Below are 12,018 nucleotides of genomic sequence, written 5' to 3' on the forward strand. Positions count from 1 at the left end.
GCCAGTGGATGTGGAGGATGACCAGACAGCAAGTGTGAAAAATCAGGATGGGGGTAATAGGAGCCTATATAAGAAAAAGCCCCCCAAATCGGGACTGCCCCTATAAAATCGTGACATCTGGTCACCCTATGGGACATAGAGGCAGAAAGTGTCTATCAATGTCACTCAAAACCAACTCCTATGGCCCCTATCCAAACTGTTAGACTCCTTCGCAAACACAAAATATGTATCCACATCCGATCCCCAAACATGGTCCGTGAATATAAAGTGGATATCCACAGATTTGCAGGGCTCTACAAACTGGCGAGGGTTAGGACAGTGAGACGTCTCTCTGATAATGAACAGGAGGGCCACAGCAATTGTTAAAAATAAAAATTGAAGCATAGAAGACTTGGAAATCTATCCAGATAGGCACTAAAGCAGGGACAGAGTCCTTCCCCCAAAGAGAAAGACAGCAGTCTCAGCACAAGAGAAGGCCAGCCCCAAAGAAAGATTATCCACTCCAAAACTAGTTGAATCAAAGAGAAAAAGGGTTGTAAAAATCTGAGACTCACCTCCAACATAGCAATTAAAAGTCCATTAAAAATATTTTCCTCTTTAGCAGGGTGTTACCAGGATATAGAGAGAACACCAGTAATGTTACTGTATAATGTTTCACTATACATAAGGTCACTCCTGTAATGTTTATTGTATTCTCTCTGATATTTACATTGATAGTATGTGCAAGCCTGCTAAAACTTCCTAAATAAAGATATACCTTAAAAAAGTAGTATTTTCCTAAAGCTTCGAATAATAAAAGTTAGCATTATCATTCACTCCAGCCTTTGAGGGCATCTTTGAAAGTGAATGGGAAAATCTTTACATCTCATATATCAAACTTGCCGATAATGAGGTTCTGTAGACTGCACGAGTCCCAAATGGCTGTTAGTACATATTCAAAGGGCAGATTTTGCAGTGGCTGCAGAAGCCCAGGGAATTCTTGCCTCAACAGAAGGGACTGTCCAAAAGAAGAAATCTGACAGCTATCCAACAAACTAATGAGACAGCTGCTGTCTCATGAATTTAAGAATCAGTTTCAGGTACCTGCCTTTCTGAAGAGGAGCTAACCAAGATTTAGCAATTCACTGACAAAATCTGACCACCACAATCCTTTCCTTCTTATGTATGTCAGGATATGCTAATGTTTTCAGCTCCCTTGATGGTATGCAGTATGGAAACAGGCAAGACCACAAAAGGTGAAAACGTTAGTCTCATACAAAGCACGCGGGATCTTTATAGAGGAAGGTAAATACACAGCATTTATTGAGACTACCACAGTTAGCATATGCTTTTTAGACACACACACACATAGTCCTGCCAGTGATGTTTATAGTTACCAGTCTGTTGTAGCTCGAGTCAATCTAATGGCCAGTTAGATTGAGCACAAGTGTGGAGCTGGGTTCTGTCGGTCGCGATCCGATGCTCCAAGGCTTTGCAGGACTGAACCCAGAGTTCCAAGGCAAAACACTCCAGCTTTATAAAAAGAACAGGAGTACTTGTGGCACCTTAGAGACTAACAAATTTATTAGAGCATAAGCTTTCGTGGACTACAGCCCACTTCTTCGGATGCATATAGAATGGAACATATATTGAGGAGATATATATACACACATACAGAGAGCATAAACAGGTGGGAGTTGTCTTACCAACTCTGAGAGGCCAATTAATTAAGAGAAAAAAAACTTTTGAAGTGATAATCAAGCTAGCCCAGTACAGACAGTTTGATAAGAAGTGTGAGAATACTTACAAGGGGAGATAGAGTCAATGTTTGATAGACAAGCTCCTACAAGATCTCTATCAAGCATTCTTAAAACTACAATACCCACCTGCTGAAGTGAAAAAACAGATTGACAGAGCCAGACGAGTACCCAGAAGTCACCTCCTACAAGACAGGCCCAACAAAGAAAATAACAGAACACCACTAGCTGTCACCTTCAGCCCCCAACTAAAACCTCTCCAGCGCATCATCAGAGATCTACAACCTATCCTGAAAGATGATCCTTTACTCTCACAGATCTTGGGAGACAGACCTGTCCTCGCTTACAGACAATCCCCCAACCTAAAGCAAATACTCACCAGCAACCACACATCACTGAACAAAACCACTAACCCAGGAACCTATCCTTGTAACAAACCCCGATGCCAACTCTGTCCACATATCTATTCAAGTGACATCATCATAGGACCTAATCACATCAGCCATACCATCAGGGGCTCGTTCACCTGCACATCTACCAATGTGATATATGCCATCATGTGCCAGCAATGCCCCTCTGCCATGTACATTGGCCAAACCGGACAGTCTCTACGCAAAAGAATTAATGGACACAAATCTGACATCAGGAATCAAAATACTCAAAAACCAGTGGGAGAACACTTTAACCTGTCTGGTCATTCAGTGACAGACCTGCGGGTGGCTATATTACAACAGAAAAACTTCAAAAACAGACTCCAACGAGAGACTGCTGAGCTAGAATTGATATGCTAACTAGACACAATCAACTCCGGTTTGAATAAGGACTGGGAATGGCTGAGCCATTACAAACATTGACTCTATCTCCCCTTGTAAGTATTCTTACACTTCTTATCAAACTGTCTGTACTGGGCTAGCTTGATTATCACTTCAAAAGTTTTTTTTTCTCTTAATTAATTGGCCTCTCAGAGTTGGTAAGACAACTCCCACCTGTTTATGCTCTCTGTATGTGTGTATATATATCTCCTCAATATATGTTCTATTCTATATGCATCCAAAGAAGTGGGCTGTAGTCCACGAAAGCTTATGCTCTAATAAATTTGTTAGTCTCTAAGCTTTATAGTTGTAAATTCTCATTTGAGTCCATGCATTTTGCAATGTCATCCTGTAATCATTAGTCCTTAAGTGGTGTTATCATTTGATGGTTATTGTCCGGTTTCCCATCGTTATCTCCCATTTGTTGTCTCGCCTTCGGGGGTGCCTGCCTCACCTCTGAGGTCGTCAATGCTGCTAACATGTTTAACATCGGATACAATGGATGTTTTCTGATTGTCTCCTGGTCTTTCCAAGTCTCTCACTTCTTCTTGACCATCTGGACATTTGTGATGGCTTTCACATCTTATCTTTTCCTGATGCATACATTCCTCACTGACACAAACAATCTCTTACAGAAACCTTCAAAGGTATACCGACAGCAGTATTGTATATTCAGCGGAATACATTGTAAATCAAGCCTTGCTAAATCTTATAACTAAAACAATTCACATTGGGGCTTCAGGCTCTCAAAATCCCTCTAATCTTAACATAGATACAATAGAGAATCCTGTCTTTTACTTCCTAATTTGTAATACATATAGGAAACCATAGTAACTTTATAACTTATTCTAAAACAAAAGAGTGACCATAATCAGTCATAAGGATTGCTCTGGTCTGTCATTCCTTTCTGCTATTCAAAAAGGGTGGCTGACAGGATGAAATCAAATCATACATTAATTCTCATAGTACATTATAAAATCCAGCTCCTATAGGTTCTTTATAAAATCCATTCATTATAAAATCCAGCTCCTATAGGTTCTTACATAAGAATGGCCATACTGGGTCAGACCAAAGGTTCATCTAGCCCAGTATCCTGTCTTCTGACAGTGGCTGGTGCTAGGGGCTTCAGAACAGGAAAATTATCGACTGATCCATCCCATGTTCAATCCCAGTTTCTGGCAGTCAGAGGTTTAGGGACAGGCACAGAAGAGGGTTGCATCCCTGACCATTCTGGTTAATAACCATTGATGGCTGCAGTCTGGGAGCTGTGGGGACCGCTGTGCCCCCTAACCAGCCAACTAGGTTGGCCCTTGTCACACTGCTCTGCTAGTGATTCAGCCAGCCTCTCCAGGCCCTGTTATGACCCAACATGATGGCAGGTGGCGCCACACACTCGAGCTACGAGAGTCATTCAAGGACAAAAGGGGGACAAAAGCCAATTTCCCAGCTCCCCAGCCTTACCCCCTTGCTATAAACAGTACAAGGGTAGGCAACCTATGGCACGCGTGCCGAAGGCGGCACACGAGCTGATTTTCAGTGGCAATCTCACTGCCTGGATTCTGGCCACCGGTCCGGGGGGCTCTGCATTTTAATTTAATTTTAAATGAAGCTTCTTAAACATTTAAAAATCCTTATTTACTTTACATACAACAATAGTTTAGTTATATATTATAGACTTATAGAAAGAGACCTAAAATCGTTAAAATGTATCACTGGCAAGTGAAACCTTAAATTAGAGTGAATAAATGAAGACTCGGCACACTACTTCTGAAAGGTTGCCAACCCCTGCGTGTAGTATAAACCCAGAATTATACTGTCTGGGATCTGTACAATGCAAGCTCATTACTTTTCCCTCAATGTGTGAAAGATATGCACCAAGCCTGTGTTAACCAAGCTGAGATTTTTCTCAGACACTTCACTTAAAGACACACTGGTTAAGATAAAACATAAAACAAGTATATTAATTACAAAAATAAATAGATTTTAAGTGATAGCAACCAGATCAAAGCAGATTACCTAGCAAATAAACAAAAATGCAAACTAAGCAATTTCTCACCCTGATGGATGATACCAGCATCTACCAAGTTTCCATACACAGGCTAGAAATTCCTTTAGCCTGGGACCAGCACTTTTCCCAGTTGAGTCTTTGTTCCTCAGGTGTTTCCAGAAGTTCTCTTGTGTGGGGGGTGAGGCCACAAGATGATGTCACTCCCCACCTTATATAGTTTTTTCCATATGGCGGGAACCCTTTGTTCCAAGCTAAGTTCCCAGCCCAGTTTGTGGGAAAATAGAGGCACCAAAATGGAGTTCAGTGTCATGTGTCACATGCCCTTGCATGCCTTGCTGAGTCATAGCAGCCATTACTCATCATCTGGCTGAAATGTTCACAGGAAGGCTAAACTCTTCCATGGTCCATTGTCTTTGCTGATGGACCATTGTTAGAGGGCTTTCCTTTCACCCCCTCCCTTGGTTCTTGTCACAGAGACAGAAAGCAGAAGATCAGAACTCCGAAGTGCAGGCAATGCAATGTTTATTGGAATTAGTTCAAAGCAAGCACATCCATAGCGCTACACGCTGGCAGAATTTGTTTTCCAGTGTTCCGTTCCCAGTTCTGACACCACGTAGTGTTTACCCCATGTCTCCCTTCCCAGCTGTGATGCTGCAGAGCCTTGCTTGTGCTTCCATTCCCACCTCCTCCTTCTTACCAGGCCGAAATATAACTGCAGCGCACACACCTAGTCACACCCTTTACAATTTATGGTTATGTTCCATTTTGAAGGGTCGTGAGTCGGGGGGTCTTTGTCCCACCTTTTTTGTATTCAATGAGAGGGGTAATGAATGAGGTTGTATTTTGGTCAAGGCCAGGCTTTTTTTTGGCTTTTTGTGTTTTTTATGCCTCTTCCCACCACCCACCCACCCCCATCTCCCTTGCCTCTCCTAACTGGTTGCTTGATCTTGGCTTGAGAAAGCAGCCAGGCAGCATTCCAGTGTATGCTTATATATTACACTTCCACCATACCCTGCAACACTTTAGCTGTTCTTATTTGTTTCCATTATACTAACAAACCCATATCACTAGGCAAAAACAACATACAGTGTTTTTGTCCTTTGTTTACACATTTTAGTAAGAATTCCTTTATTCACACATATTAGTAAACATATAAATATATTAAAAATCAAATGGGCAAACAAAACCTAAAATTCTATCTCAGGGAAAAATACAGGCCTGAATCCTACATTGTCACTAGCAATCTTAACATCCATTAGCACTGTCTAGCTTCTTCATTGTTGTACCTGAAAGGCTAATTGTTGGTGTTACCCAGAGTAAGCATATTTGAAGTACAGATACATAGTCTATATTCATAACTTCAGATACAAAAATGATACATGCACACAAATAGGATAATCATATTCAGCAAATCACAACTTTTCCAATGACACTTCACAACACATCTTGTACAAAGTGCATCATAAGTATGTCATAACCATATCATAATCAGACCACTACGATGAGTATGGGGCGCAGTGTCACAGACCTATCCTCCAAGAATTTGTCTAATTCTGTTTTGAACTCAGTTATACTTTTGAACTTCACAACATCCCCTGGCAATAAGTTCCACAGGTTGACTGTGTATTGTTAGAAGTAGTACTTTCTGTTGTCTATTAATTTCATTGGGTGACCTCTGGTTCTTGTTAGTAACACTTCTTTATTCACCTTCTCCACATGGTTCGTGATTTTAGAGAACTAAGCAGGCTATGACACAGGTCTATTTTTTAAGATGAACAGTCCCAGCCTTTTTAATCTCTCCTCATATGGAAGTTGTTCCATACCCTTTATCATTTGTTGCCTTTCTCTGTACTTTTTCCATTTCTAACATATCTTTTTTTGAGTTGGGGTGACCAGAACTGCACGTAGTATTCAAGATGTAGGTGTAGCATGAATTTATATAGTGGCATTATGATATTTACTGTCTTATTATCTATTCCTTTCCTCATGGTTTCCAAAATTGTTCACTTTTTTTATTGCCACTGAACAGATGTTTTCAAAGAAATATCCATGATGACTCTAAGGTCTTGATCGTATCATTTTGAACGTACAGTTGTGAAGTTTTCTGATTTACAGTACTTTACACATATCAACATTGAATTTCATGTGCCATTTTGTTGCCTAGTTTTTGTGAAATCCCTTTGCAACTCTTCACAATCAGCTTTGGATTTAACTCGCTTGAGTAATTTTGTATCATTACAAACTTTGCTACATCTCTATTTACCCCCTGTAATGACGTGGCCTCTGGTGGGACAACTGAGAGTACCGATTCAGGACAAATTGCTTAGAGCAGGGCAGTTACAGCCTAAGGCTGGGTTTCCTTTACTATTAAGGCACATCAAACCAGTCAAATAGAGAGGACTTCGGTCTCACCCCACTGGCTAACCATAAGTCATACAATTAATTCCCTTAGACATTCCAGTTTCCCAGTATCACCACCAGTGCCACTCATTATGGGGACGAATGGTTATGAAAACCAATACCGCAGTAAAAGAAAAAGGGTTCTCCCAATCCCAAAGGACCAAGCCCCAGACCCAGGTCAATGTACAAGTCAGATCTTACCCACAAATCACACTGTTGCCAATCCTTTAGAATCTAAAATCTAAAGGTTTATTCATAAAAGAAAGAAATATAGATGAGAGTTAAAATTGGTTAAATGAAATCAATCACATACAGTAATGGCAAAGTTCTTGGTTCAGGCTTGTAGCAGTGATGGAATACTGCAGGTTCAAATCAAGTCTCTGAAGTACATCCACAGTTTGGATGGCTCATTCAGTCCTTTGTTCAGAGCGTCAGTTTGTAGCAAAGTTCCTCCAGAGGTAAGAAGCAGGACTGAAGACAAAATGGAGGGGTTTCCAGTGCCTTTTATATCCTCTGCCATGATGAAGGACATCCCTTTGTTCTTGTTGTGGAAAATCACAGCAGCAAGATGGAGTCTGGAGTCACATGGGCAAGTCACATGTCCATGCATGACTCAGTTCTTTTACAGGGAGAGCAGCCATTGCTCAAATGCTATCTTGAACATTCCCAGGAAGACTTCTCATGTGGATTGGAGTCTCCCAAGGTCCATTGTCAGTTAAGTGTTTCTTGATTGGGCACTTAATCTGCAAATTCCTTTCTCTAGAAGCTGACCAAATGCTTCACTAATGCTACTTAGAATCAAACACATTGAGATACAAGTACATAGCCAATATTCATAATTTCAACTACAAAAATGATACACACATACAGATAGCATAATCATAACCAGCAAATCATAACCTTTTTATAGACACCTCACACAACAACCTTTGTACAATATTTGCTGCAAATATATAAAACAGTGGTTGCAACAATGATTTATACGGTCACAGTTTGTCAATAATGTCATAACCCCTTTTCCAGCTCATTTACAAATATGTTAAACATTGTAATTCCCAGTACAGATTGTTGGGGGACCCCACTATTTACCTCTCTCAATTGTGAAAAGTGACCATTTATTTCCACCCTTGTTTCCTATCTTTTAACCAGTTACTGATCCACTCTTATCCCATGACTGCCTACTTTGCTTAAGAGCCTTTGGTGTGGGATCTGGTCAATGGCTTTCTGAAAGTCCAAGTACACTATATCAGCTGGATCACCCCATCCACATGCTTGCTTACACCTTCAAAGAATTCGAATAGAGCAGAGAGGCATGATTTTCTTTTACAAAAGCTGTGTTGACTCTTCCCCAACAAATCATGTTCATCTATGTGTCTGATAATTCTGTTCTTTAATATAGGTTCAACCAATAGGCCAGGTTCTTAAGTTAGGCTTCCCAGCCTGTGTGATACTGGCTGGCCAGATCATGCTAGCGTGTATTCAGGTCAATTCACTTACGTATATCAAAGCAATTGTTAACTATATAAGTATATTGGGTGTTTAAACTTCATGAAAACTAGTGGAAAGTTACTTGCATTGTTTTCACTTAGCTGTGTCCTGGTGTAATAGCAAACATTTACATTGTACTAACCCCTGTAACTAAATAACCCATTAAAGAAGCCTTTTGGACTGCAAATGAAGAACTTTAACAGAAAAAAAGGCCAATTTCAAAGCAAGTGGTCATTATGTGTGATGATTGAGGTCAAAGATTAAGTGCATTCTTCACTCATCATCATCCAAGGAAAAACCCACATGGGTAGTGACACTATCACCTTGTCCTCTGGCAGAAGGAGATATAAAAATGGATTAAACAAAAGATCCTTCATCTCTGAACTGTTTGGACTCTTACAGGGAAGTGTACCAGATGCAAAGGAGAGATCCCTAGAGACAATCTGGATACCCTGAAAGATTTTTGGGAAACTGGCACAATTTGCAGTTACAAACTGAGATTCACCTGTACATATATTTTACCTGCTTTAACCTCTCCATAACTCCCATTCTTTCTCTTAGCTAATAAATCTTTAGTTAGTTTACTATAGAATTGGCTGCTGACTGGCTTTGGTGTAAGATCAGGAGTACCAATTGATCTGGGGTAAGTGACTGGTCTCTTAGGACTGCAAGTAATCTGCTGTGGTGTGATTTTTGGTTTAAGGGACCTTTTATCACAAAGTCCAGTTTGTTAGGGTGGCAAGCTAGACTGGAGAATCTGAGGGGACTGTCTATGACTTCACGGTAAGACTGGTTCAGTGATCCAGGAGTTCACATTTGTTACTTGTGTAGTAGGAAGAGAGCCTGACACACAAGCCCTTGTATCAGAGGCCTGGTATGAGGCAGGATCTGCTCACAGAATCTCGCAAAAATAGGGCTGATATTGCAGAAATACACATTCCTAAGAAGTGCTAGTCACAGAGTGCTCACACAAACAAATCCCGATATCAAGGATGGTACAAAAACATTCCCCAAGGATAACAGGAACACACTGACCCCTCCTAAAAGATAAGATCAGGATGACAATACGTAATAAAGATGTTTTGATTGAACCAAGGTGATGGGTGATAACTAGCCACATCAAGGAAAGTAACTAACTATGTCAAAGGGGCAGTACTAACTTGTTTGTATTGGGTTCTAAAGATGTATCTCAGAGGGAGCATCTTTGTCTAGCCTAGGGAGGAACGGAAAGTCCTGCCATTTACTGAGCTGGTCCATTGTTATGGGAATACATGTATTAGTGGTCCAGTAGAGTCTGCAATAAACCTGGCTGGGTGCCTTTGTCCCTTAATGGATCTTGTGGTCATTGGGCGGTTTGCTTGAGGTCTGCCGGGCCAGCTGTTTGTGCAGGGCTTGGGTGACACACAGAGGGAACACACACATGCAGCCGAACATCTATCAACATCTAACCACAACTGGCTTGGTGAAATCTAATTATAGAACACTGCCAACTTGGGGTATCTGCTCTGTTTCTGACAGTCTGCCCTGAGGTAGGCACTTACAGTTGTGAGTCATTCCAGACGGTGTGACATCCTGTAATTACCAGGATCGCCTCTGGAGCCTTTTTAAAAAAGGGGACATTACAATCGCTATCCTCCAGTAATCTGGTACAGAGACTGATTTAAGCAGTCGATTACACACCACAGTTAGTAGTTTGCAATTTAATATTTGAGTTCCTTCAGAACTCTTGGGTGAATACCATCTGGTTCTGGTGACTTATTACTGTTTAATTTATCAGTTTGTTCCAAAACCTCCTCTACTGACACCTCAGTCTGGGACAGTTCATTAGATCTGTCACCTAAAAAGGAGGGCTCAGTGTGGGAATCTCTAACATCCTCTGCAATGAAGACTGATTCAAAGAATTCATTTCATTTTTCTGCAACAGTCCTTATCTTCCTTGAGTGCTCCTTAAGCACCTTGATTGTCCAGTGGCCCCACTGATTATTTGGCAGGCTTCCTGCTTCTGATGTATTTGTTTTTAAAAAAAGTTAGTTTGTGTGTCACACCACACACACCAGAAATCTTGATAGCTAAGTATGCTGTTTAGTGTATCCCTGTAGATAGAGTGCCAGACTCAGCAGGCAAGGAAAAGAATTCTGTTCCTGCTATATAAAGCACAATGTTTAAAACAAGGTTCTTACACCACCAGGAGGTGCTCCTTTCTACTGGTAGAGCCAAAGAATAATCAAAATGTTATTACTTATGTAAGCAAGGTCTGAATGAACTCTCCCCTTACAGCTAGTTGGGGAGGGAGAGAGTCTTCAGGAGAAAACTGTATTTACATGAACACACCTACACTGTGTATCCAGCAGATAGGAACTGTGTAGCTCAAAGTGATCAATTTTGAATCATAGATTATCAGGGTTGGAAGGGACCTCAGGTCATCATCTAGTCCAACCCCCTGCTCAAAGCAGGACCAATCCCCAACTAGATCATCCCAGCCAGGGCTTTGTCAAGCCTGACCTTAAAAACCTCTAAGGAAGGAGATTCCACCACCTCCCTAGGTAACCCATTCCAGTGCTTCACCACCCTTCTGGTGAAAAAGTTTTTCCTAATATCCAACCTAAGCCTTCCCCACTTACAAATCACTTTAGTACTGAATGAAGGGGCAGTGAAATGTTATCAATGTTGTTGTCTTTATTGTATGAGTAAAGGGGAGCAGAACCGTGCTGAGCCTGTTCCAATTGAGGGGATCACCCTCAGTTGAAAGGGACTCACTAAGCCAGGGGCTCGAATGCCAGACCCCTGTGAAAGTAAGAGGGGTAGGGACAGGTGTCCCATCCAGGAAGTGTGGACTTTCCCTAAGGGTCTCCGGTCTGGTTTAACCTGTTCTTCCACACAGTTCAAAGATAGAGCTAAATAAATTCCATTAGGAGTCTTTTTGTTATGTTAAGTGATCACTAGAGCTGAAAACACTTGTAGTGAGACAGCATTTCTGCCCAGCCTGTATCACTAAGAACTGAAAGTCACTAAGAGTTGACAATCACTAAGAGTTGGGTGAAACCTCAAAAGACTGACCAGGAGAGGTCACAGCAGAGAGGCAGGTGGCGACCAGAACTAGCAGTGGGTAGAGTGGAACTAGCGGTGGGTGGGGCAGAGCTGGCAGGGCATCCAGCAGTACAGACCTGCGGCTGGCAGGGTGGCCAACTAGGGCAAATGATCAGATGGTCAGGCAAGCAAGAGGCCTTCTTCTCTGGGTGGGAGATGAACTCACACAGATGCACCTCTGAACCCTGGGTCCTCACTGACCAAGGACAACCACAGTGAGTGGGGTATGGTGAGGGAGCAGAGAGGGGCACAGTAAAGGAACTTGGTTGTAGAACTCAAGAACATGAGGTAGAAGACACTGCCCCACGCACATTGCTCACAGTTTTAGTAGGGTTACCATATTTCAGCAAGCAAAAAAGAGGACAGGAGGAGCCCCGCCCTAGCCCCGCCCCCTCCCACTTCCCACCCCCCCAGAACCCCCAATCCTCACCCCGTTCCTTGTCCCCTGACTGCCCCCTCCTGGGACCCCTGCCCCTAACTGCCCCCC

The sequence above is a fragment of the Trachemys scripta genome, chromosome 8 (assembly GCF_013100865.1).
Source record: "Trachemys scripta elegans isolate TJP31775 chromosome 8, CAS_Tse_1.0, whole genome shotgun sequence".
Taxonomy (NCBI): Eukaryota; Metazoa; Chordata; order Testudines; family Emydidae; genus Trachemys; species Trachemys scripta.